At 47.5% G+C, this 23,653-nt stretch overlaps 1 protein-coding gene across 4 annotated transcripts in view; it reads right to left on the reverse strand.

Annotated features, from left to right (window-relative positions):
- Positions 1-23,653, reverse strand: part of FOXA2 (forkhead box A2) — a gene marked incomplete at its 5' end in the record, with an annotated part of 62,446 nt that overhangs the window by 14,393 nt on the left and 24,400 nt on the right. For 3 of the 4 annotated variants that reach the window (XR_014326829.1, XR_014326830.1, XR_014326831.1), the window contains one exon: positions 9,478-10,024. Of the gene's footprint in view, positions 1-9,477; positions 10,025-12,353; positions 12,534-23,653 lie in introns of those variants that run through there. The other variant, XR_014326832.1, reaches the window with a different exon arrangement.

Here is a 23,653-nt window from a genome sequence, read left to right on the forward strand (position 1 = left end):
TCAGCTGATTATCATCTTAGAGAGAAACAAAATATCTAGAAAGCATGCCAGTGGGAAAAGGAAAAAAAAAAGAGAAACACAAAAACGGAAGAGTTATCAGTGGCTGACTGTCGTGCTTAACACCTTGAAATGATCCTAGACTAGGAAGGATCCAGAAAGCCACTGTCCATATTTTTCACTCTCAGGGACCAACGGTCTTGGAATGACACCACTAGCCATCTATTTCTGGAAAGCAAAAATAATGATAATTCATTGTTTTTAGGATTTTACACACAGGAACTCATTTAATCCTCAGAACAACCTTGTGAATTAGGTTCTATTGTCCCCATTTACAGATGAGAAAAATGAAGCACAAAAAAAAAAAAATCACAGGGGCTTCCCTGGTGGCGCAGTGGTTGGGAGTCCACCTGCTGATGCGGGGGATGCGGGTTCGTGCCATGGAGCGGCTGGGCCCGTGAGCCATGGCCGCTGAGCCTGCACGTCCGGAGCCTGTGCTCCGCAACAGGAGAGGTCACAACAGTGAGAGGCCCGCGTACCGCAAAAAAAAAAAAAAAATCACAGGATGGGGCCGAGCATCTTGTCACTAGTGAGTGGTAAGCGGATCCCGACCCTCTGTGTGACCGCACACTACATCCATCTCAACCACTACAGTGTGTAACCTTTTAAGAGTAGTGGTGTATGGTCTCTGGTCACTCAGTTAATAAGGAGAAACCAGAAACCAGGCTCCAGAAAGACTCTAGAGATTTGAGGCAGGGAGGATGGAGGGGCGGGGGGAGGACACCAGACAGATTTACTCCCGTGTCGTTTTGCCAAGGTCTCTGCCCCCCATTCTGCATATCTGTGGGTGCCCATTGACCAAGACTATCTGGGTTCCTGCTGAAAGCTGTAAGGCATCAGGGTCCTAGTTACCCCCTGGGAAGTCCAATGAATTTCTTCCCCTTTCTGAACCCTGAGGTAAAAATAAGATACTTAACACTAAAAATAGAGAAGTCTAAAAATTGCCTTTCCTATGATCAAGAGCCCACAATCAAACGGGCCTGGATGACCTTCAGAGGTAGATTTGGGCCCCAGTCTGTAGAGACCACAATGGCCCTCTTCACAGATGGATGGTCTGTGTAAGTGCAGCACAAAGCTTGGAAACGTGACAACACGAGTGCATGTTCTGAGCTTGGGCAAGCCAGGGCCGCAGCATGCCAGCTCTGGGGGCCGTTCTGGGAGAATGTTGCCTCGGGGCATCTGGTATACTTGAGTGGCCCCCTTGCCTTTTCCTCCGTTACAGAGCGAAGCAGTAGTCTACCTCCCAAGAGAAAGGAAAAAACTCCAGCTTTCTCACAATCGGGTCCCGGTGGCGACAGGGCCAACCGTGGATATCGTGAGGCTGTCATAGTGCTGGCGGGTGAGTTTAAAAAGAGAGAACTCAGCATCTCACGTGACCAAGGACAGAGCTTGGAAGAGGGTCTAAGAAGTCAGGATCCCCTGTCCCCCTTCCCCACCTCGTAAAAAAGCTGAGACACCAGCTGAGGAAAAGTCCAGGACTTCTGCCATTGTTCTCCTCACCTTTGGGGCTAATTAGCCACCCCTGGGCCAAATTAGCTCCACCAGGAACAAAGACGGTGGGGCAGGGAGTGAAGAACAAAGCACTTCCCAGGGACTGGAGGTCACGCTCCAGGCCTGATGCTGGGAAAGCGAACCAGAGGGGCGTGCAGCCTGCAGGACTGGGGTCCAGCTCCCAAGCGCCTGCTGTACCCTCACATGATGGGTTCCCCACAGCATTCTCTACGAAGAACACGACAAGGGCATGACCGCGTGCACTGCGTGCATTCTGTCCTCACACCGCACTGCGCTCAAGCCTGTGCCCCTCAAGGTCTCCATGCACCCAGAGGCACGGCGGGGTGAGCCCTGCATCCGGAATCAAGGATCACGATCCAACAGACAAAATCTTTCTTCCCCCCAAATGAGTTCCCCGGCTCTAAAAAGCCTGCCTGGATTCTCCATCAATGTCTTCTCTCTGGTCTTGGTATCTTCGAGAAGAAAAGAATGACTGAGAAGTTTTTTGACCTGAGAAGCTCGCTCCTCTTTTCCTAACCCTGGGAGTCTGGGCTTCCCTCCAAGTTCCCTGTTTCCTAGCTGTGTGGCCTAGACTAGGTGCTCGCCCTCTCTGGGCTTCAGTATCACAAACACGGCTGCTTTGCTTTGAGCACTGAGTCCCGTAAAGTATATGAAGTGCCCTGTGGTTGGCCCTTCATTTCCAAAGCATCTCTGCAAGGATTCTCAATGTCACTCCTGTCTTACGTCGCCCAGTCAGAGAAGGAAGGCTCAGGACTACCGAGGATGCCCTTTTCACTTCCTTCCCAGCGTCCCCAGGAGACCAACTTTCCGGCTCACTCAGGATTCATGGGTAACTGCCCACATGGCCCAGCCTCTTGGAGCGCAAGATCCTGGCCAGCTCGCCCCACAAAGCAGGGCCTGAGGACCTGACTGGCTCGTGTCCACCACCCCGTGTCCTGGACCTCAGTTCTCTCTCGGCACCTGCTGTTAGAGGTTAATGTTTCTAGAAGCCCTTTGTGCGCCGGATCTCTGTTTCCTGGGTCCAGGCCTGGTTCTGGTCCCTGACGAACTGACTCCTGGCCTGGGTCCCCACCCTGCTCCTTCTTGGCATGCTGGTATCTGCTCGGCTTCTTTTCAGCCCCTGATGCTCAGAGCTCACTCCCCCCATTGGAGATTTCAGAGCTGTGGCTCAGAGATTTCAGACTCAGACCAGGGAAGGGCCTTAGAGCACAGATAACGTGTCTAATTCCTTAGTACAAAGATCCCCTCGAAGGCCAGCCAGCCAGCACACCTTCTTAAATTCCCACGATATCACGGGCACTGTAGTAAATCAGGAGATTCAAAAATAAATAAAACTTCAAGAAACTCGCTATCCACTATGTAAACCTGTGTACACAAGGTGAAATGATGGTTCCTCCTGGAGGCTGCTTGTCTGGGCTACGAGGGCACATTCCCAGGACAGGGGCCTCCTTATTTTTGTTTAGTCCATCATCAGGTGTTCGTGATTGCTAAAACATTCTTTCTAATTTTGAGCCCATGTCTCCTCCTGTCTACCTTCACCTCTTGGCTTTAGAATTTAAGGCCAAGTCCGTCTGAAATCAGACTCCATTCTCACCAGCTGTGTGACCTTGAGCAAGTCTTCCAACCTCTCTGAGACTCAGTTTGCTTTGCCCAGCTGTACAATGAGCACACGACTCCCCGGGATGTATTGTATCACGTGAGCTGAAGGGTTTCTCCCTGTACAACTGCTTTAACTGTTCTCAGGACAGAGAGCTGCTTCTGTTTCTCTTCTAGCTAAGCGTTCATCTCACTCTGCTCCTTCTGCTTTCTTTCCCATGGCAGCCTCCCACCCACCAACGATGCCGACAACCTCCTGGTTGTCTCACCTGGGGGACCCTCCTCGGTTCCTCCCCGGATCTCGTGAAATGGTCCAGGACCCTCCTTCAGAGGCCCCTCACTTGGATCCTCCAACCCTGTGTTCTGAAGACTCCCTCCCTTCTGAAGACCCTTCCTCAGCTCTTCTTTCCTCACCTGGGGCTGCTCCCAGCCCCTCCCCTCAGCCCTCTGCCCTTCTTGGCAGCAAGGAAGGTTCTGGAGCGCTTGCCCTACCTGCTCTGAGCCCTCGGCATGTCTGTACCCATTTCATCCCTGAATAAGGCCACAAGGACTCTGACTCTCCCTCTACGGATGACGAAACTGGGTGGTGCTCAGAGTGGTTGAGTAACGTGCCCAAGGTCAACCAGCAGAATAGGCCTGGACACGCAGGTTATCTGGCATCTCCTAACCAGTCTGTCTCTGAGCAATTTTGTCCCCACTGGAGTTCCATCGATCTATTTGTTGACATCTGCCTGATGGGCATCTCCAGGGAGGACCCTTCCTTGCAGCTCTAGGTCTACATGTGAACTGCACACAGGACATCTGCACTCCATGATCCGCGGCCACATCAGGATGAATGTGAACTCATTTTCTCTCCCTCCAAACCCGTCCGCCCCGTCGCCCGAGTGGGACAGCCCCCAACGCCCGCATCTCCACCTGCCGCTCCCGTCTCACCCCAGCCCAGCCTCTGTGCTGCCTCCTGAGTGTTCCCCGTGTCTGCCCCTCCTCTCCATCCCCTATGCCATCGCCTAGGCTCTGCAGCCTTTGTTTCTTGCCTGGACTTCTCCACGTCACCTAACTACTCTTCTTGCCCCTGTCGGACTTCCTACGATTTGTCGTCCTGCCATGTGTCCGGGTGCTTTTTCTAAAATTCTGCACTCTTTGCTTAAGCCCCTTCCCTGGTTAACCATTACCTTCAAGATAACATCCACATTCCTCATCACGCGATCCCAGCCCCTTTCTCACCCGTCCCCCTGCCCCTCAAGCCTCCTCCTTCACCCTCTGCCCCAGACTAACTGGCTTGCTTGAGTTATCAGGAAAATTACAAAAACAACATAAACCGTTGGGTGCTCACCAGGGGCTGCACAAGTGTCTCTCTTCCTCCTTACATCCACCTGAGATGGAGAAATTATTCATGCCTCCCAAGCGAGGCAACCGGGGTTTAAAGAGGGTAAGTCACTTTTCCAGAAACTGATTTGTCCAAAACCAGGTGTCGGTAGCTCCAAGACCCATGCTCTTTGCCACCAGGCTCTAGGACACTGGCTAACTGCCCGGTGTGGACCACCTTCTGTGTCCTCCCCCAGCCCTCCCCGGGCTGATTCCTTCCGGTCTGAGTGCAAGGCTCGGCCCTCTGGAAAGCCAAGGTGGAACTCTGGCCCCCAGGCTGGCTTGGGTGTCTCAGAAGACTTTTATTTATCATACTCCTTTGAAGTGAATATCCCAGCATTTGTATGATGCATCCTGGGCTTAATATTATCTCTTCAGGAAGACAAAACTCGCACCATGGGAAACGTACACATCCTCAAGCCTATCTCACACTGTACACACACACACACATACACGCACACACCAAAAACGCCCATGCAAACAACTAAGTCAATCTCTGGGAGCCTGTCTGCCTTGGTCCAATTCCCAATGTTACTAGGCCAAGCCTCTGCAGGAATTTTATCCCATTTGGATACCCCCGATGCCTGATACCTGAATGAAACTTGAGGGGGTAAATAATGAATAGCAAGAAAAACAGCTAACCTTTTTTGAGAACCTACAAAACACCGGCCATCGAGCTAGGTATTTGGCACGGATTATCTTATTTGAATTGCTCACAATAGAAGCTATGAGATAGGTAGTTTTCTTATCTACAGTTTATTGATGTGGAAACAAAAAATCAGAGAGGTTAAGCTAGTCACTTAAAGACCCACAGCTACAGTGATACAGGACTGAGATTTTAAACTAGTTTGGCTGACGTCAGAGTTTGAGGTCTTAACCTTGGGCTGCATTTCCAGAGAATGAAGACTCTTTTCTGCTCCTCAGAAATGCTGTTCAGTCCCCCACCTCCCTCCTTCCTACCCGCATCCCGGGCCAAATACACCAAGATCATTGTCATACTGCTTTCTTTTGTCAGTATCTCCCTTTTAAAAAAATCACATAAAAATTTAACAGCAATCCAAGCATTGCTTGTCTATTATGGAAAACAGTAGGATTAGTACCTCCTTTGATATGGATGCCACGATTTCAACCTATTCAACAGCTGAGGCACACTGTCATATTCAGTGAACATGTCGCCCACCTTAGCTTCTAGATCTTTCTCACAAAAACTAAGCCAGGTTGCACAAGTCTGGCATCTCTTCCACTTCTCTCAGCTGAAGACTTTATCATTTGTGAAATATATCCTTGACTTAGTATCATCTTTGCAGGAAGACAAATAAAAAACTCACATTGTAAATGTACACAGCGTTAATCCCTACTTCATGCCATATAGAAAAATAAACTCAAAGTGGATGATAGACCTAAATGTAAGATTATAATGCTTCCAGAAGAAAACAAGTCAGAAAATCTTTGGGATCTTGAGTTAGACAAATATTTCTTAAATACAACGTCAAAAACACATGAGAGAAAAAACGATAAATTGGACTTCACCAAAATAAAAAAAACTATTCTTAAAAAGACACTGTTAAGAAAACAGAAAGACAAGTCCCAGACTATGGGACAATGTTTGCAAAATACATATCAGATAAAGGACTTGCCCAGAATATGTAGAAAAGAAAATTCAAGAAAAAGAAAATAGTGCAATTTTAAAAATTTGACCAAATACTTTGCCAAGGAAGTTATATGGTCAAATCATCATATCGAAAGATATTCATCATCGTTTGTCATTAGGGAAATGCACATTTAAACCACCATAAGATACCAATATGCCTATATTAGAATTTCTACAAAATGCTGACAGTACCAGGATATGGGACACACATGCATTGCTGTGCGAACTGATAAAACAACTTTGGGAAACAGTTAGGCAGCTTCCTAAAATGTTAAACATACACTTACCATATGACCCAGAAATCTTACTCCTAACTATTTACCCACGAGAAATGAACACTTATGTCCACACAAAAACCTGGACATGAATGTTTATAATGGCTTTATTCATAATAGCCCCAACTGAAAACAACACCAATATCCTTTAAATGATGACTAGGTAAACATGCTCTGGGGCATCCCTGCCATGGGTACCACTCAGCTGGAGAAAGGAACTGACGACTAACACTTGTGACAAAGAGGATTCATTTCAAAGGCACTCAAGGAGCAGAAGAAGCCAGACACAGAAAGGCTACACAGATCTAATTCCATCTCTATGATATTCTGGTAAAGGCAAAACTCTAAGGATAGAGAACAGATCAGTGACGCCAGGGGCCAGGAGGGAAGGGTTTGGCTACAAGGAGGCACAAGGGGACTTTTTTTGTGGAACTGCCCTGTATCTTGATTTTGGTGTTGGTTACGTGACGGTATGCATTTGTCAAAACTCCGGGAACTGTACAATAAGAAGGATGCACTTTAGTGTAGGTAAATGGTACCTCGATTTAAAAAAATGCATTCCTGTTCAGTGTAACCAGTGGTGGAGGAGAAGCCAGTGACAATGAGTTGAACCTTTATCTGCACCCAGGTAGATCTTATATCGGCAACTACTTTACCTGTTAAATAATTTGTTGCCTTCGTCACAGATTTTAGGAGGCATTTAAAGTTCACAAACAATAGAAGGTAGAGGCCAGCCTCTTAGAACCAAGGAAACACAGTAGGTCATTTTGTGATTATATAATGTACACTTTATATTTAACCTCGTGAAGGCCAGTTTATCCAGACCTTTTCTGACTTGAGACTATGTTAGTCACCCCTCTCCAATCAGTGGCCCTGGAAGTGGGGTGAGCATCCCTCCTATTTCTCTCCCGAGCAGAACGTGGAAATATCAGGACAGTGCGCCTGGTGAGAGAGCAGGGACGTCCATCTATGTGGATGGCTACTGGCCAGCATCCTCCTTCAGGAATTTCCAAATTGATGGAGAATAAACACAGGATGTGGGCTTCCATTTCCCAAAGCTTAGAGCCAGATGGAAGGCCTCCCTCGACATCTGAGACCCCAGCATCAGCGGACATTGCCTGTGCACGTGTCCTGACCCGGTCTTCTCTCCCTGCGGGCATGGAGACCCAGCCTCGCCCCCTAATCCAGCTGCACGAAAGCACAGTTGCTGCGCTAGGATGTATCTGCCTGGCTTCCTTCCACCAAGAAAACATTCACACCCCATGTTTCATTCTTAGAAAGTCCACAGACTTATACTTAGAAAATAGATTCCAGGAAATTATACCTTCAGAGGCCTCTTCCTTTTGAAGAGTTTCATGGAAGTCATTACCCTTTGTGATTAAAATCAATACCAACAAGGGGAGATGGACCACTGTGTGCCTGAAGGGATGCCCTGGGCAGAATATGGCATCACCTGTGGGTACCCGGCAGCTGAGCACAGCCTGAATCTAATTATGAGGAAACAAGGGAAAATGAAAATAAGGAACTGTCAAAGCTGTCAATATCATAAAGTATAAAAAAAAGTTGAAGAAATATTTCAGAAAAAGGAGAGCACAGACACATGACATCTTGTGCTAAGGGAAAAAAAAGCCAAACCCTACAATCTTGAGTCAAATTATTGATAAAATCAGAACACTATTGGTAGATTAGAGAAAAATATTGTCAATGTTAAATTTACTGAGGTCGACAACTGTGCTATGGTTATGCAAAAAAGATCCCATTTCATAGAAAATACACACTGAAATATTTAGGAGTGAAGAGTCATGATGTGTGCAACTTAAATGGTTTAAGAAAGAAACAATTCTTGAAATTATTTGCATTATTATTATTATTACAATTGGAATGATTATTACTGTCAAAATTATTAATAAAAAGCTTTTAGCGGCAGGGTAGGCCAGGCCAAAGAAAAAGCTTTTAAAAATGTAGTCCCGGGACTTCCCTCGTGGTGCAGTGGTTAAGAATCCACTTGCCAATGCAGCGGACGTGGGTTTGAGCCCTGGTCCGAGAAGATCCCACATGCCGTGGAGCCATTAAGCCCGTGCGCCACAACTACTGAGCCTGCGCTCTAGAGCCCACAAGCCACAACTACTGAGCCCATGTGCCACAACTACTGAAGCCCGCGTGCCTAGAGCCCGTGCTCCGTAACAAGAGAAGCCACTGCAGTGAGAAGCCCGTGCACCACAACGAAGAGTAGCCCCCGCTCACCGCAACTAGAGAAAGCCCACACACAGCAACAAGGACCCAATGCAGCTAAAATAAAATTAATTAATTAATTTATAAATAAATAAAAATGTAGTCCCTAACGCAAGTCATTTTGAATGTACGTTTAACACTGTGAGCTTGGTTAATTGCAGAAGGTGGGGGGAGGAAGGATGAGAAATGTGATTTTCCGAGCCCTGCCAAAACCCTCCATAGACTGAATCCTTATGAAAATGTCAGTTCTAAATATCACTTGACAGATGCTTTTCTCAGGCTTTTTATTGGGACAGACATCAGGCATGCTGTCTCCTTCAGACAATGTCTTGGGTGGTGTAGGGAGGCCTCTGCAGATACACTCCTGTCAATCATTTCCAACACAACAGTCTCCATTTTCCCCTAAATCCTTCAAAAAAGGACTGAATATTTACAGCTTTCATATTAACATTTTCCCTTTTCCACTGTTTGGCTTGGCCGAGACATTTTTGGCTGCATCAGTGGTCCTGCTGGTCAGTGACCCAGGCAGTCCCACGAGGTCCTCCTTCTACTTCTCTCAGTCATTGTATTGCTGCTCCTTGGGGCGGGGAGGCACATAGGTTATAAGGAGGAAAAAGAAATGAACCCCAGCCCTTTGCTTTCATCATGCGTTTGTGGTCCTGATACATGTACTGTTAATAGGAGAAGAGGGGGACATTGGCTCCAAGTTTGGGGATATGAATAAAACCCTTACAGCAACTGCCAACTCTGAGAGGATTAACACACTGAAAGTGTAATTCTCATGCTTACAAAGTCATTATGGACTAGATGGTTCTCCTCCAGGTGGTGACTCAGGGATCCAGGCTCCCTGAGGTTGGTGTCATCGTCATCTCCACCATGTATCACACACAGGTGCCCTGCTGGGGAAGGAGGAGGGAGGGAGGGGTGCGGGGAGATATATGAGTGAATCCAGTAACTTACATCACTTTAGTCCGCTTCACACAATCAACAATCAATCGTAGATGTCCACACTCCTCCACTGAGAGGTGAAGCCTCTTTCCCTCCCCTAGAACCTGGGTGGACCTTTATAACTAACATGGTGGACATGCTAGTGACAAGTGACCATGAGTGATTTCCAAGACCAGGTGATAAAGGCAACACAGCTTTGGCTTGATTCACTCTCTGTGTCTCTGGGGCTCACCTTGGACTCTAGTCGCCATGTTGGGAGGAAGCCCAGGTCACATGGAGAGGCCCCATGTGTACGTTCCAGCTGAACAGTTCCCGAGTCACCAGCTGGAATCAACTGCTAGACCAGTCAGTGAACGAGCCATCCACTCTCCCTTGCTGAATTACTGACCTGCAAAAACAATGAGAAATAGTACCTTTTCGTTACTGTTTAAAGCTACTAAGTTTGGGGGTGACTTGTCACACAGCTGTAGGTAGCTAACACGGTGAGCATCTTGCTAGCCTCTACCATGATTCTCTGGCTTCTCTGCATGGTTACACATATGGATCCCCTGACTACCAGCTGAGAGAAAAATCACCACAAGCACTGTCACCACAACCACCATCACTATTGTGTCCATCAGGGTCTTGGTAAGAAATGCAGATGTCACACTGAAAAAAGGAAATTGTGGAGAGTTTTGAAAAGGCGGTTACGGCAAGGATGAGGGAACTTATTAGTGACCCTAGGACTTATTAGTGACACCCTAGGACTGACAACCACGTGGTGGGTGTAGTATTACCATCCTAGTCCTGAAGGGACAACATGGGGACCAGTTACTGGAAGCTGGTAGGACATCTAACTATAGAGGACAGATCAGCTGGGAGGGATTGAGACTTTCAGAATGCAGCTACTGTCAATGGAGGCCCAGCAAAGAGAGAGAGCTGGGGGAAAAAACACCCAAGCTCTCTCTCCTCTCACTTTGATTTTTCATTGATATTTCTACTGGGTGAAACCAACAGAAAGCCAAAGGACAAGGAGGCTGGCTGAACAGTCTATAAGGTCGGCCTCCCATGGGACAGAACAGGATGATAAAGTTAGAGAGTAGATCTGGAGGGGGAAATGCAAATGTCCTGTGCATACACCATCATCACCCCCTTTATCACCACCATTATCACAATCTTCACCACCACCGTCATCACCCCCATCAGCACCACCATCACCACCATCTTCATCTTCATCATCACCACCATCAGCACCCCCATCAGCACCCCCATCACCACCATCCTCACCACCACCATCATCATCATCACCACCACCAACATTAACATCACCACCATCTTCATCTTCATCATCATCTTTATAGTACCTCAAATGTGCATACTACTTCTGGATTTACAAAATAAGTCCCAATACTTTCTCTTGTATCATCCTCAGAAGGTCACCCTGGCAGTATCCCCTGCACCTAGCAGAGGGCATTGTACATAACTGGTGCTTAGTTCAATCCCACAGATACCTAGCATGTCCACTCTACTGAAGGATCTCAGCTAGAATCACAGGTACAGAAAGTAATGTTCCAAGATGAATATGTTAAGTATCACGAGAGAGACACAAAGTGTTAGGAAGGATTGATCAGAGAAGACTCATGAGGGTGGTGGTGCCCAAGACTGGGCCTCAGTAGGGGGTAGATTTCATCAGGTGTACTTGGAATGGAGAGTGCTTCCATGTCCTGGGAACCACATGAAGGAAAGATGTAAAGGTGAGGAAATAGACAGCGTGTTCTGGGAGCAGGAAATACTTCCGTTTTGCTGGAGCACGGAACTTACAGAGATAAGATGTAAGCTACAAAATTGAAAAAGTGAAGTGGTCATATTGGCATAAGTCTTAAAAGCCAAGAAGCACTTGTACTGAGCACATCAGGTACTGGGGAGTCAGCGATGGTTTTTGAACAGAGGAAGAAACATTCTAACTGCCCTTCCGGAGAACCTGGTTTACAGCAGTGGAGGGATATATGGAGTGAACACTTAACACGAGGTGGCGAGATTACCTGCAGGGCTGCCCTTGTTTCAGAAATGAGACTCTTGCTGTGGGAATGGGAGCAGAAATGGAAGAAAAGGGTGTGGCCGCACACTGACAGGGTGAGAACTGAGCGGGTGAGCAGTGGTTCTTCCACTGCTGGCATGGGGAACGCCACTGGTTCAACAGCACATGTTTTTATTGAGTGACTGCTCTGTCTAGGCGCTGTTCCTGACTGTAGACACAGTAGGAAGCCAGATGGATAAGGCATCTCACTTCTCACCAGGATTCAGTAAGAGAAGGTAGTGCCATCGGCACAAGCAGGAAACTAAGGACTAAGAGATGGTGTACGGATTCTCCTCTGCCTAGAGTAGCCTTCCTCTCCTCTCCTTTGCCTAGAAAACTCCTATACATCCTTCAAAACCACCTCGAACTCCCCAACAATTTAAACACCTGTCTCTGATTCTTTCACTGTACTTTTCTCGGTCCTTTGAAATCTCCCTTCGCAGACAACTAGGATTTCAAGGGTTTAAGAAAAGCATTTATAATTACAACAGATTGTGAAAAGTCTCTTGGAAGTTGTGTTAAAACTATTTGGTCAAACCATTAGCAATGCCGCATCGGTAAGTCAAAATCAGTAAAATAACAGCAAGTTATTATTGGTCCTGACAGTTTGGAAACAAAGAAGACTCTGCACACGTGCCCTGCCCACCCCCTGCATCCTTACCCCACCCCACCCCATGCATCCAGGGGGGGTGTGACGCTGCTAAATGACCCGCATGCAGTCCCTGGGCTGTCAGGGCCAGGCTCGGCCTCCAGTCCTCCTAAGGCAGCAGATGGGTCCAGGTGGGTCCAGGGCCTGGCCTTTGAAGTCAAGCTGACTCAATCTGGAATTGAGGCTTTTCCACTTAAACCGCAATATATAGATACATAGATATATAGATACACAGATATACAGATAAATAAAACGTACACATTTAATTTGTTTCAAATAAATCATACTGCCACCTTAGCTATGAATTTGAATAAAGATAAATTAAGACAGATAATTGAACTGACGTAGTATGTGAATATGTATATATATTATGTAGCTTTTATAGCAAGAGTATTAATTTTTACTGAACCTCAACTCTGTGCCAGACAAGATTCTAAGGGCACCATCTTTTTAGCTAAGTGAGACTAAGTGAGTCATCCCAGCACCCTTACAAGGGAGATGTTGATATCCTGATTGTATACTATATGAAATAGATTCAGAGATGTTAAGGAAATGCTCAAGGTCACACAGCATGGTACAGAACTTGAAATTAGTTGGGTTTTTTTTTTTCTTTCCTCCATGTTATGGGTTGAACTGTGTTCCCCGGAAGAAGATATGCTGAAATCCTAAGCACCAGAACCGCAGAATGTGACTTTGCTTGGAAATTGGGACTTTGCTTGGAATTGGGACTTTACAAAGATAAGTTAAAATGAGGTCATTAGGGTGAGCCCTGATCCATAAGATTGGTGTCCTTCTAGAAACGGGGAATTAGGACACAGAGACAGACATGCACAGAGGGGGCACAGTGGAAAGGGATGGAGACACAAGGAGAGAACCCCACGAAGACTGGAGTGATGGGTCTACAAGCCAGAGACTGCGGGCAAACCATGGGAAGCCAGGAGGGAGGCACGGAGCAGATTCTCACCCACAGCCTCGGAAGGAGCCTTGATCTCACACTTCCAGCCTCCAGACTGTGACATGATACATAGATGCTCCTTTAAGCCATCTGGTACATAGAACATTGTCTCAGCAGCCCTAGGAAATTAGTCCACTCTGCTTCCAAAGATGTTGTTCTTACCCATCTATTACACCTGGCCCAAGAAAATGTGGTGACACGTGGGGCTGAATTCACATCCCATGGGTGTGTCTGTCTCTTGACCGAGTTATTCCCAGGGAATAACATCACATTTACCAGGAGGAGGGATACATTAGGAGTTTGGGATTAACAGAAACACACTACTAAATATAACTTAGATAACCAACAAGGACCTACTGTACAGCACAGGGAACTATATGCAATATCTTGTAATAACCTATATGGGAAAAGAATCTGAAAAAGCGTATATACACACATGTATATAACTAACTGAATCACTTTGCTGTACACCTGAAACTAACATAACATTGTAAATCAACTATACTTTAATAAGATTTTTTAAAAATGTATATATCACGTTTACCCTTGTGCTCCCTGCTTATAGAACAGTGGGTGATACAAGGCAAGTGTACAAATATGTTTTGTAAGTGAAAAAAATCTTTTGAGTAGTGAAATTTTGCTTTGAATTTTAATGTGTAAAACACATACCAAGCAAGTTTAGCAATTACCTTTCAGAGCATATTTGCAAAGGGAAAAGGCAGCTTAAGTCAGCTGTGTTGGGGAAATGGGGGTGATTGTGTGTGATGACCTACACATCTTCCTGCACCACCCAACCCGCCCTCCCTGTGACCCCTCCATACCCACCCCAAGTTACTTAGGCCAGCGAGGGACACCATCTAGAAAGTTCCAGCCTATGTAAACCAAAGGTATGCCGCAGTCGGCAGTATTTTTAAAACCAAGAAATACAAGTACACTTACTGGGAAAAATGGGAGAACATATGAAAGTGGGCAATTCTCAGAAATCTGCCGATGGGCACACAGCCCATGACTGACAGGACCGGGCTGGGCTTAAGGCTGGTGGTGGGGGGGAAGGTCACAGGCGATTACTTTACTCAACAATCCTTAGTGGACACTTTCTGTTCACAACTATATGCTGAGGACTGCGAGGCGTGAGGAAGGAAGACAGCCTCAACCTTAAAATTCTCCTATTCTCATGCAAGAGAGAAAAAACCTATACATGCAGTTAACACAGTAGTTGTTATGAGCTCCAACTGCCCAGCACAGTGCCCCCAGGTTTACCCAGCCAGGGTGGACATCTGAGTTGGGTTTATCTCCATTTTACAATGGGCAGGATAAACAACAAGGTCCTGCTGTATAGCACAGAGGACTATACACAGTATCCTGTGATAAACCATAATAGAAAAGAATCGTTTTTTGTTTTTTTGCAGTACGCGGGCCTCTCACTGCTGTGGCTTCTCCCGTTGCGGAGCACAGGCTCCGGGCACGCAGGCTCAGCGGCCATGGCTCATGGGACCAGCTGCTCCGTGGCATGTGGGATCCTCCCGGACCGGGGCACGAACCCGTGTCCCCTGCATCGGCAGGCGGACTCTCAACCACTGCGCCGCCAGGGAAGCCCGGGAAAGAATAGTTTAAAAAGAATGTGTATATGTATGTATAACTGAATCACTTTGCTGTATAGCAGAAATTAACACAATATTGTAGATCAACTATACTTCAATAAATAAATAAATAATTTAAAAATGGGCAGGAGAGGTGAACCCTCACACCTCGAGGAATGGCCAGCCCAGAGGCAGGTTCCCACCACGTGCCCTTCTCTGGGACACAGTGACAATGCCAGACAACGCAGTCCCCATCTGTGGCTTCCAGCAGCTGGATCCTGGCTTCCATCAGGAAGGACCCGCCTTACCCCCTGGAGGAAGGACCGGGAAGATTCAGAACTCAGCGGGAGGATGCTGTCAGTAAGCAGGTTAGCGTGGAGTTTGCATGGGGGGAAATGAGGCTGAAATAGTCATGTGAGGTCAGATGGAGCTGGTGGAGAAGTAGTGTAGAATTTCATCTTGTAAGAAGCAGGAGGGCCGAGCACCGCAGTGGGGAGGCTCGGTGGTACTTTGCACAAGTCAGAAGATGCTGGGAATGCCAGCCCGAAGGTGAGACAGGAGGCCCTGGGTTTACGTGTTGGTGAGGATGGAAAAGCGTATCAATGAAAGATGAGGTTTCATGAAAGGAGAGCAGGCAGGAAATACGGTGCCTCAGGAAATATGGGAACAGTGGGTGTGAGGTGATGACGGAACCTCTGCTTAGGGGTGTCCGGCGGCAGCTGAAGAGCTGAGACTACAGAGCTCAGGAGGGAGGCCAGCTGGATGCTGAGAGGAGGGTCCTTGAACGGGAGGTGATGGCTCGGATAAAGAGGAGAAGGATGAGCCATTAGTTAATGACGTGGTTACAAAACCAGAAGAAATTCAGTATTTGCATCATCATGGAAGTTGGGGAAAGACAGTCTTAGGAAGGGAGAGCTGGTGAATGGTGTCCGCCTCCGTCACAGTCACAGGGGGTGGTCATTGGGCTTGTGTTCAGGGTTCATCCCTTGAGGGTGCTCTGTTAGCAAACAGAAGAGCGGGGAGTTGGGAGAAGCATGAGAAGCACGGCGGTCGCTACATCGCCTACCAAGGACGTCAGCTAGGTCAGCAGTCACCACCAGGAGGGAGGTGGATGAAAATCCAGGAAAGCATGGGGCCACAGTGGATGGGAATATAGCGCCCCAGACCCAGTCCACCTCTGACATTAAACTGCTGAGAGATTTGGGGTGAATAGCTTAATGAATGTGAGCCCCAATTTTTTCACTTTTTATTTTGGAAATTTTCAAACACGTTAGAAAGAATAGTATATCTCATCACTCTGTTCCTCCGATCACTGACCCATAACCAATCCTGATCCATCCTTACTCCACCCACTTTCTTGACCAGCTGGTTCATCCGGAAGTTAAGTCTGGATGTTAAATCACTCTTACCTTCACTCATTCCTTGAATGCCGCTCTAAAAGATAAAGACTTTAAAAAGTATAGCCATGGACCGTTGCCACATCTAAACAGTTAACAATATTTCCTGAAGAGCCCAGAAGTGTTTAAATTTCCCCAGTTATCTCATAGGATTTGGTGGGGGAGGAGTTGCTTTATTGAAATCAAGATCTAAACAAGATCTACATTGGCATTTCACTAACCTGTGTTTTCAGTCTCTTTTAAATGGTAAGTTCTCCCTCTTTTTTTCTTCTTGATGATTACTTTTTGAAGAAATGAGGTAATGTGTCCTGTTTTCCACCATCTGGATTTCACTGACAGCACCCACTTGGTACCATGTAAGAAGTTCCTCTGGCCCCTGTGTTTCCTGTCAGCTAGAAGTTAGACCCAGAGGCTCGATGTGGCTCACGTTAGATTTGTTTCCTCTTGCATGACATCAGTGTCCAATGTCTTGTGGCCTCTCTCTCTGTGATGCTCTGATTGCTGTGTGGGCTCAGAGGCAGTCCACCTCATCCATCCATTATAAATTCTTGGTACTTTTCACCACGTTAGCAGGAAAATACAAGTTCTTACTTTCCTAGAGAAAATCTAATCCATTTTGATCAGCAGAAAAATTAAAGACTAGATACAGCAGATCGATACATATAAAACATCAATATCTCTTAAATATAAAAATTGTGTTAATGTCCATGACAAATTACAGATTTTTCTAAAATGAAAGCAATGTTCGGAATGTGGTCTGTCACTGACATTGAAATAATAAGTATGAAATGCCTCATAAAAAGTACAATGATGGGACTTCCTTGTGGGCCAGTGGTTAAGACTCTGTGCTTCCACTGCAGGGGGCACGGGTTTGATCCCTGGTTGGGGAACTGGGATCCCACATGCCGCACGACATGGCCAAAAAAAAATACAGTGATAACCGGGGGGGGAGGAATCTTGCGCAAATCCCCCTCCTCATCCCGTGGACAATGACACAAATTCTAGAAACCAACCAGGTGGTAATGGAAGCTGGTTTTCCTCTTCATCAAGATTTTCCTCATCTGGGGCAGATGAACCAGTTTGCAAGGCAGAAATAGAGACACAGATATAGAGAACAAACGTATGGACACAAAGGGGGGAAAGCGGGGAGTGGGGGGTGGGTGGGATGAACTGGGAGATTGGGATTGACATATATACGCTAATATGTATAAAATAGGTAACTAATAAGAACCTGCTGTATAGCTCAGGGAGCTCTACTTCATTTCTCTGTACAGTAGAAACTAACACAACATCATAAAACAACTCTACCCCAATTAAAAAAAAAAAAAGATTTTCTTCATCATACAGGACCTAGACTAGGGTGCTGGCAGAGAGAATGGAAAAGTTGTGATAAATGCGACCTTAAGAAAGAAGAACTAACAGGATTTGGCAAATAATTGAAGAAAGAGAGAGTTGAGGTATTGCAAATACCTTGCCCAATGGAATCTTAAGTAACAAAAGAATGTGAATTGGAAATTTCACAAGAACAGGAAAACTGTCCTCTGGTTTAAGCCAATGGATGTCTCAGCTGGTATGGCTCTGACTTTGCAGATAACAGGTGCTCAGATAACCCCAGAAATGTCCCCAGGCCATCAGAATCCACCCTTTCATCTCCAGATACTTCTTAGAAAACTGATCATACATAACAAGGATATCCATCAGCTAGGGGATATTCTAAAATGCTGAGCCATGTGCCAGACAGCATTTTAAGGGAATAAAGTATTAATCATTTAATCTGAAAAATACCCAAATGCTTCAGATGCTGAGTAATGAGTGGTTAAGGAAATATACGGGGGGTGGAGGAGCTGCTGACATGCCTGCACATATAAAGAGTTCTGTAGAATAAGTAAAAATTGTGGGCTCTTCTATGTAATCAATGCTATTAATGATTTAGCAATGGCAGAGCCTGCAGGGCTGAGGCATGAGGACTGACAAAAGTTTGGGGGGGTACACCCAGGAGTCCACACTTGTGCCCTGGAGGTGAGGAAGAAGGGAGGGAGAGGAGATGGTGAAACGTAGAAAATGAAGGTCCGAGAGAAACCACTCAGTCCTGGAACTGGCCCCCAAAATGCTTATTAGAAGCAGCACATCAGAATAAAGCATGCAGATGTCAGCAGATTCATTTAGGATTTCAAAGAAGAATCCCCCCAGCCCGTCACTACAACTATTTATCAGAGGACATTCCAAGACCACCAAAAAAAAAACCTATTGGCCAACTATTTCTACCCATCAAGGTGCAAAATTGCCCTTGATGCAGGTCAAGGGTCTCACCACTCCCAGACACCTCCCTAAGATAAGACCCAACCACAGACACCGGCACTGACAAAGGACAGTCCTCGCGGGCAGACAGAAGCAGGTGTCCACTGGGACAGCTGTGAGGGAGAGCTGACCCCTGGGAAGAGCCTGCCCCAGACGACCTGGCTCTCTCAGTGGCCAGCCTGCTGTTGAGAGCCCAGGCTCGGTCCAGAGGATGCTGCAAAGGTGATGAGAAAAACACAGACATTCTTCTCTGTTTTGGAGGAAGCGCTGGAGGCCTCTGGGCCCAGAGTGGGTGGCAGAAGGTCCTTGTGGGAAAGCAGCTGTGCAGGGCGGACTACGGTGCCGGCGATGCCGGGTGACCGGCTGGCCAACGGGGATCCCAGCACCTGGCCCTGCTGGTCCTTGAGCCTCATTCGAGACAAATTCTTAAGATAATCGTAAAAACCATAGCAACCTTGTTGATGTTGGGATTTGCGCTGAGGTCCCAAACCGAGAGGTGGGGCAGAGAAACAGCTTCCGATCTCTTTTGCAGAGCAGGCGAAAGGACGTGAGGGCTGTCCAGTGGATCTCGAGAGCTAACTGCGCCCACACTATTCTGCCCCTGTTTCTAGAACCAGAAACGGATCCAAAACACATCACTGGCATCACTCATTTCCAGGAAACTTGTCTTTTAAACAATTGTCTGTAAAATCATTTTTGTTTTATCCTCTGACAGAGAGAGAGCGCCTGATGCCAAAAGACAGGAGTTGGCATTTCCAGGCTGACGGTGGGGCAGCAAGGGTGGCAATGGGAGCTGCTGGGGTCAGTCCTGCTGTTTAGAGAGCTCGTGACAGGCCACCTCCGAGGGATGAGGACTCTGGGATTATGATTAAAGGGTGAAATGGAGGCAGTGGTGAATGGTGTGTGTAATCCCTTGAAGCTGGACCGACTGGAGGGTGCAGATGAGTCCAGGGAGGGGCGTGAGGACACCACTGTCTCCACTGGAAGTGGGAAGCGTGTGTGTGTGTAGATCCCGGGAAGGGGGCAGAGTGAGGGCAGGGAAAATGAGGCAGGAGGAGGAATGGCCCTGGGCTGGTCATGGCCATGGGCAGCAGGGGCTCTGGCCCACCAGGACGTCGCACAGAGCTGAGTGGGGGCCTGGGGGACTGTGCTGGAGCAGTACCATGATCACCCGACCCCTGGGACTGGGGAACAGCCATGAGCAGAGACGTGGTCACCCTCCAACCTGTGCACGCTGGCCGGGTTGGGTGGGCGGCCCTCCTAAGGGCAGAAATCCTGTGTCAACGGCAGGTGCAGCGCGGCCCTTGGGGACCGCCCTCCACGGCCACAGCAGGGGTCAGAGGGAAGGTGAAGAGGCTAGCCCCAGGGAATCCCCATGCCTCCCAAGCCTGACAAAATGCTCTTCTTTCTGACCTGATTCTGGAAGCCACTAATGGTCCACAGTGGCCCGTGCCCTGTCTCCTACCCCAGTCCTCTGTGTGCTGCCGGCCACTGTGCCCTGTGCTGCACCTCACCCAGCAGGAAGGAGAGCCTGGGAGCCGGTGTCCAGGGTGGGAGCCTCTGCCCGAGGGGCCTGTGGCACCTCCCCAGCCGCCAGGCCCGATGTGAGGGGCCCCGACATGACGGGCCCCGACGTGAGGACCCTGACGTGAGGACGCCGAGAGTCTGTCCTTCTTGGACACAGAGAGCAGTGCAGACTCAGTGTTTTCAGAGTTGATTCACACAGACGCATTTTCAGGTCATTTTCTCTGACTCCGGGGGGTGGGGGGGTGGGCATCATCACCTCGCCCCTCCCCTCTCAGGCAGGTTCCTTGGAAGGGAGTTTGAGCTGTCGGTTTCCCTCGGGAAATACCCCCCAAAGGGAAGTCTCCCCAGATCAGCGCCGAGAGCCCCTGAGCACCACACAGGAAGGGTGTGAAGAGAGGAGCAGGGCTTTCCTCTGGGCAGAGAGGGGAGGATGCGGGTCCTGCTCTTGCTGCCCACGAGGCCTTGGGAACGTGATGGAGCCGGGTGGGTTCAGTTTCTTCGTTTATGAGCCTGTGACTGTGAAGGTGGGCCCGGGATCGAGGTAAACTCTCGGTCGTCCGTCTCCCAAAGGTGACGGTCTCCAGCTTTCCCTCCTCAGGGGGGCTGAGCGTGAATGTCATCTCCGGGAGCATCTCCACAGCCCTTTACGTTTAAAGAATTTCTTTTTCAAATAGTTTTTGGCCCTTTCTTCAGGATAGGTATTAAAACACACCTCGTTGTACAAAGTTCTTTCCCCAGAAGATGCGTCATTAACGTGACTTGGAGCAGTCAGATCACAATTCAGAGGACTTAGGGCTCCCTCACCTTCTGACTCCTTTACTAAGAGTCATGTCAGGAGGCCCTAGGAGATGTGGACAGACCTTCCTCCATTTTTCCTTCCAAGAGCAGTAACAGAATAAGTTGCTGTTTTATTTTGTTTTGTTTTCTTTCCCATATACAGGCTATCCAAGCCTTGGAACTTGGGCTGCCGGCATTTTAACTAACGTGAACGCGTGGCTGACCCCCACCCCTTCTCCAGTGATTTTCAGGAAGGGAAATAAACCAGCAAACCCCGGCAAGGCTATGGTCAGTGTGTTGCCTCTTGGAAAGGGAAACGCCAACCCGCAGGATGGTGCTCCCAGCTCCCTAACCGGCCTGCCCCCTTCCCAGCACCCCCAGTCAATTTGGAAGTTTTCACTTCAAATAGAAATCAGTTGGGGGGGGGCAATATTTCTCCTTTTAATAAATAAAATAAATACTTCCTCTGAATCAGCTTAGAGTCTCCATTTTCTCATACCAGGATCACCTTTATTCTGAGATCGGTACCACCCGTAAACCATCACTTCCCAACACAAAAGATACAAGGCAAATGCCTACAAATTCCCACAATCTGCTCTTGAAATCAACCTAATATTTAAATCGGCATGGCTATCCCTTTTTTGTGTCAAAGTATAATCACAGTTTCCCTAGAGATACTGTATGTCTTGTTTCTTTTCTAGTCAATTTTTATTTTGCCCCCCCCAACATTCACGGCTTAAGCATTTATCCAGTTTAAACGATGGGGATTTAAATTGCTATTTTAGTGGAAGATGCTTGATTAAAACCTGTGTCCTCATCAAATTATTGGACAGTGGTTCTTGGGCTTTGTTTACCTTAGTGTCAACCTTAATTTAAATTCTGCATAACTATATTTGCTTCACAAAATGCATTCACCAGGAACACACCACAAATTACTCTGCGTTATGAGCAGACTCTCTTTGTCTATTGCAAAGTGTTTTGAAATTAGCACCGTAAGTAACTGGCTGTAAGTGTCACTCGATCTCCTTAATGCCTCATTAATCAAACCCCGTGGCAGTTGGTGTGATGTCCAAGCCCATCTCATACAAGATTGGTATCACTTGCTCCTTGCTTATGACCACAGTCTTTTAAACCTGATTCTAATGATTTGTGCATCCACCCTCCCTGTGTTATCTTCTGCCCCCAGAGGCCTCCCAACACGTGTAGCTTTGCACCATAGACCAGTTTCCGAGCATTCTTTGCAAAAATCGGCAATTAAAAAACCATTTTCGGGGACTTCCCTGGTGGCGCAGTGGTTAAGAATCCGCCTGCCAATGCAGGGAACACGGGTTCGAGCCCTGGTGCGGGAAGATCCCACATGACGCGGAGTAACTAAGCCCGTGTGCCACAACTACTGAGCCTGCGCTCTTGAGCCCGTGTGCCACAACTACTGAAGCCCGTGTGCCACAACTACTGAAGCCTGCGTGCCTAGAGCCTGTGCTCCACAACAAGAGAAGCTATTGCAATGAAAAGCCCTCGTACCACAAAGAAGAGTAGCCCCCGCTCGCTGCAATTAGAGAAATCCAGCGCACAGCAACGGAAGACCCAATGCAGCCAATAAAACAAACAAATAAATAAATAAATAAAATCTAAAAAAAAAAAAGTCAAAAAACCATTTCCGGGCTTCCCTGGTGGCGCAGTGGTTGAGAGTCCGCCTGCCGATGCAGGGGACACGGGTTCGTGCCCCGGTCTGGGATGATCCCACATGCCGCGGAGTGGCTGGGCCCGTGAGCCATGGCCGCTGAGCCTGCGTGTCTGGAGCCTGTGCTCCGCAACGGGAGAGGCCACAGCAGTGAGAGGACCGCGTACCGCAAAAAAAAAAAAAAAAACAAACATTTTCCCTCTCGTGGAAACCCATGATCTCAAAAGGAGAAAAGTCGTTTCCCTGAGTTATCTACCGACATTCAACATGATTTTCAGATCACTCTTAAAATGCCACACTGGAAAATTTTCCCTGGACTAGTTTTTCTTTATGGCAAGAGTTAGAGAAAAGAAACACATTCTCCCATGGAGACTGCAGTTTCCACCCTGGCCTCAATTTTCAGAAGGATGTATACATTTAGCCTGAGCGCTTAACCAGGAGAGGACAATATGTTCGTTCCTTTATTATGGGATATGATTTCTGTCCTAAATACAAAATTTTAAAATTTGTACTTCCAAAGGAAATGCAGAACAACCCAAACTTGATATTTTTATTATAGTCCCTACAGAAAAAAAAGAAAAGTTATCATTCTCACATACGCGTTTATACAAATCGTAACAAAAATGACACAACGAAAATGTTACAACCTTTTATGGGGCCATCAAACATGTGCAGATGTCTAAAAGAAACCCTCCCTATGTTCCATCCCCTTTCCCTGCATCGCACACAGGCTAGAACACACACACTCACACACACACAAACCCTTTTAACCAAATTTGATCTCCCTGACGTTAAAACTACTTAGCAGCTCTCCTGGACAGGGGCATCCCACAGGACGTCCTGAGTGGGGTGGGCAGTCAGTAGGCATGTGGGCAGGCAGGGCTGCCCTGTCCCGCATGGCCGTGGCCGTGGGCAGGCACGAGGCCACCCAGAGCAGACACAGGTGCTCTATCTCCCGCGGTGCCGCCCCGTGAGGTCAGCTCTTCAGGAGCCGCATTTCAATGGGAGGCCTTTGGCTTCACTGCCTTCCCTTCTGACCACCCAGCAGGCAAAATCTATGGAAGGGTTTTTTTCTGTGAGTTTTGTGAGAAAAAAAA

The sequence above is a fragment of the Leucopleurus acutus genome (genome assembly GCF_964270905.1).
Source record: "Leucopleurus acutus genome assembly, chromosome: 16".
Lineage (NCBI taxonomy): Eukaryota > Metazoa > Chordata > Mammalia > Artiodactyla > Delphinidae > Leucopleurus > Leucopleurus acutus.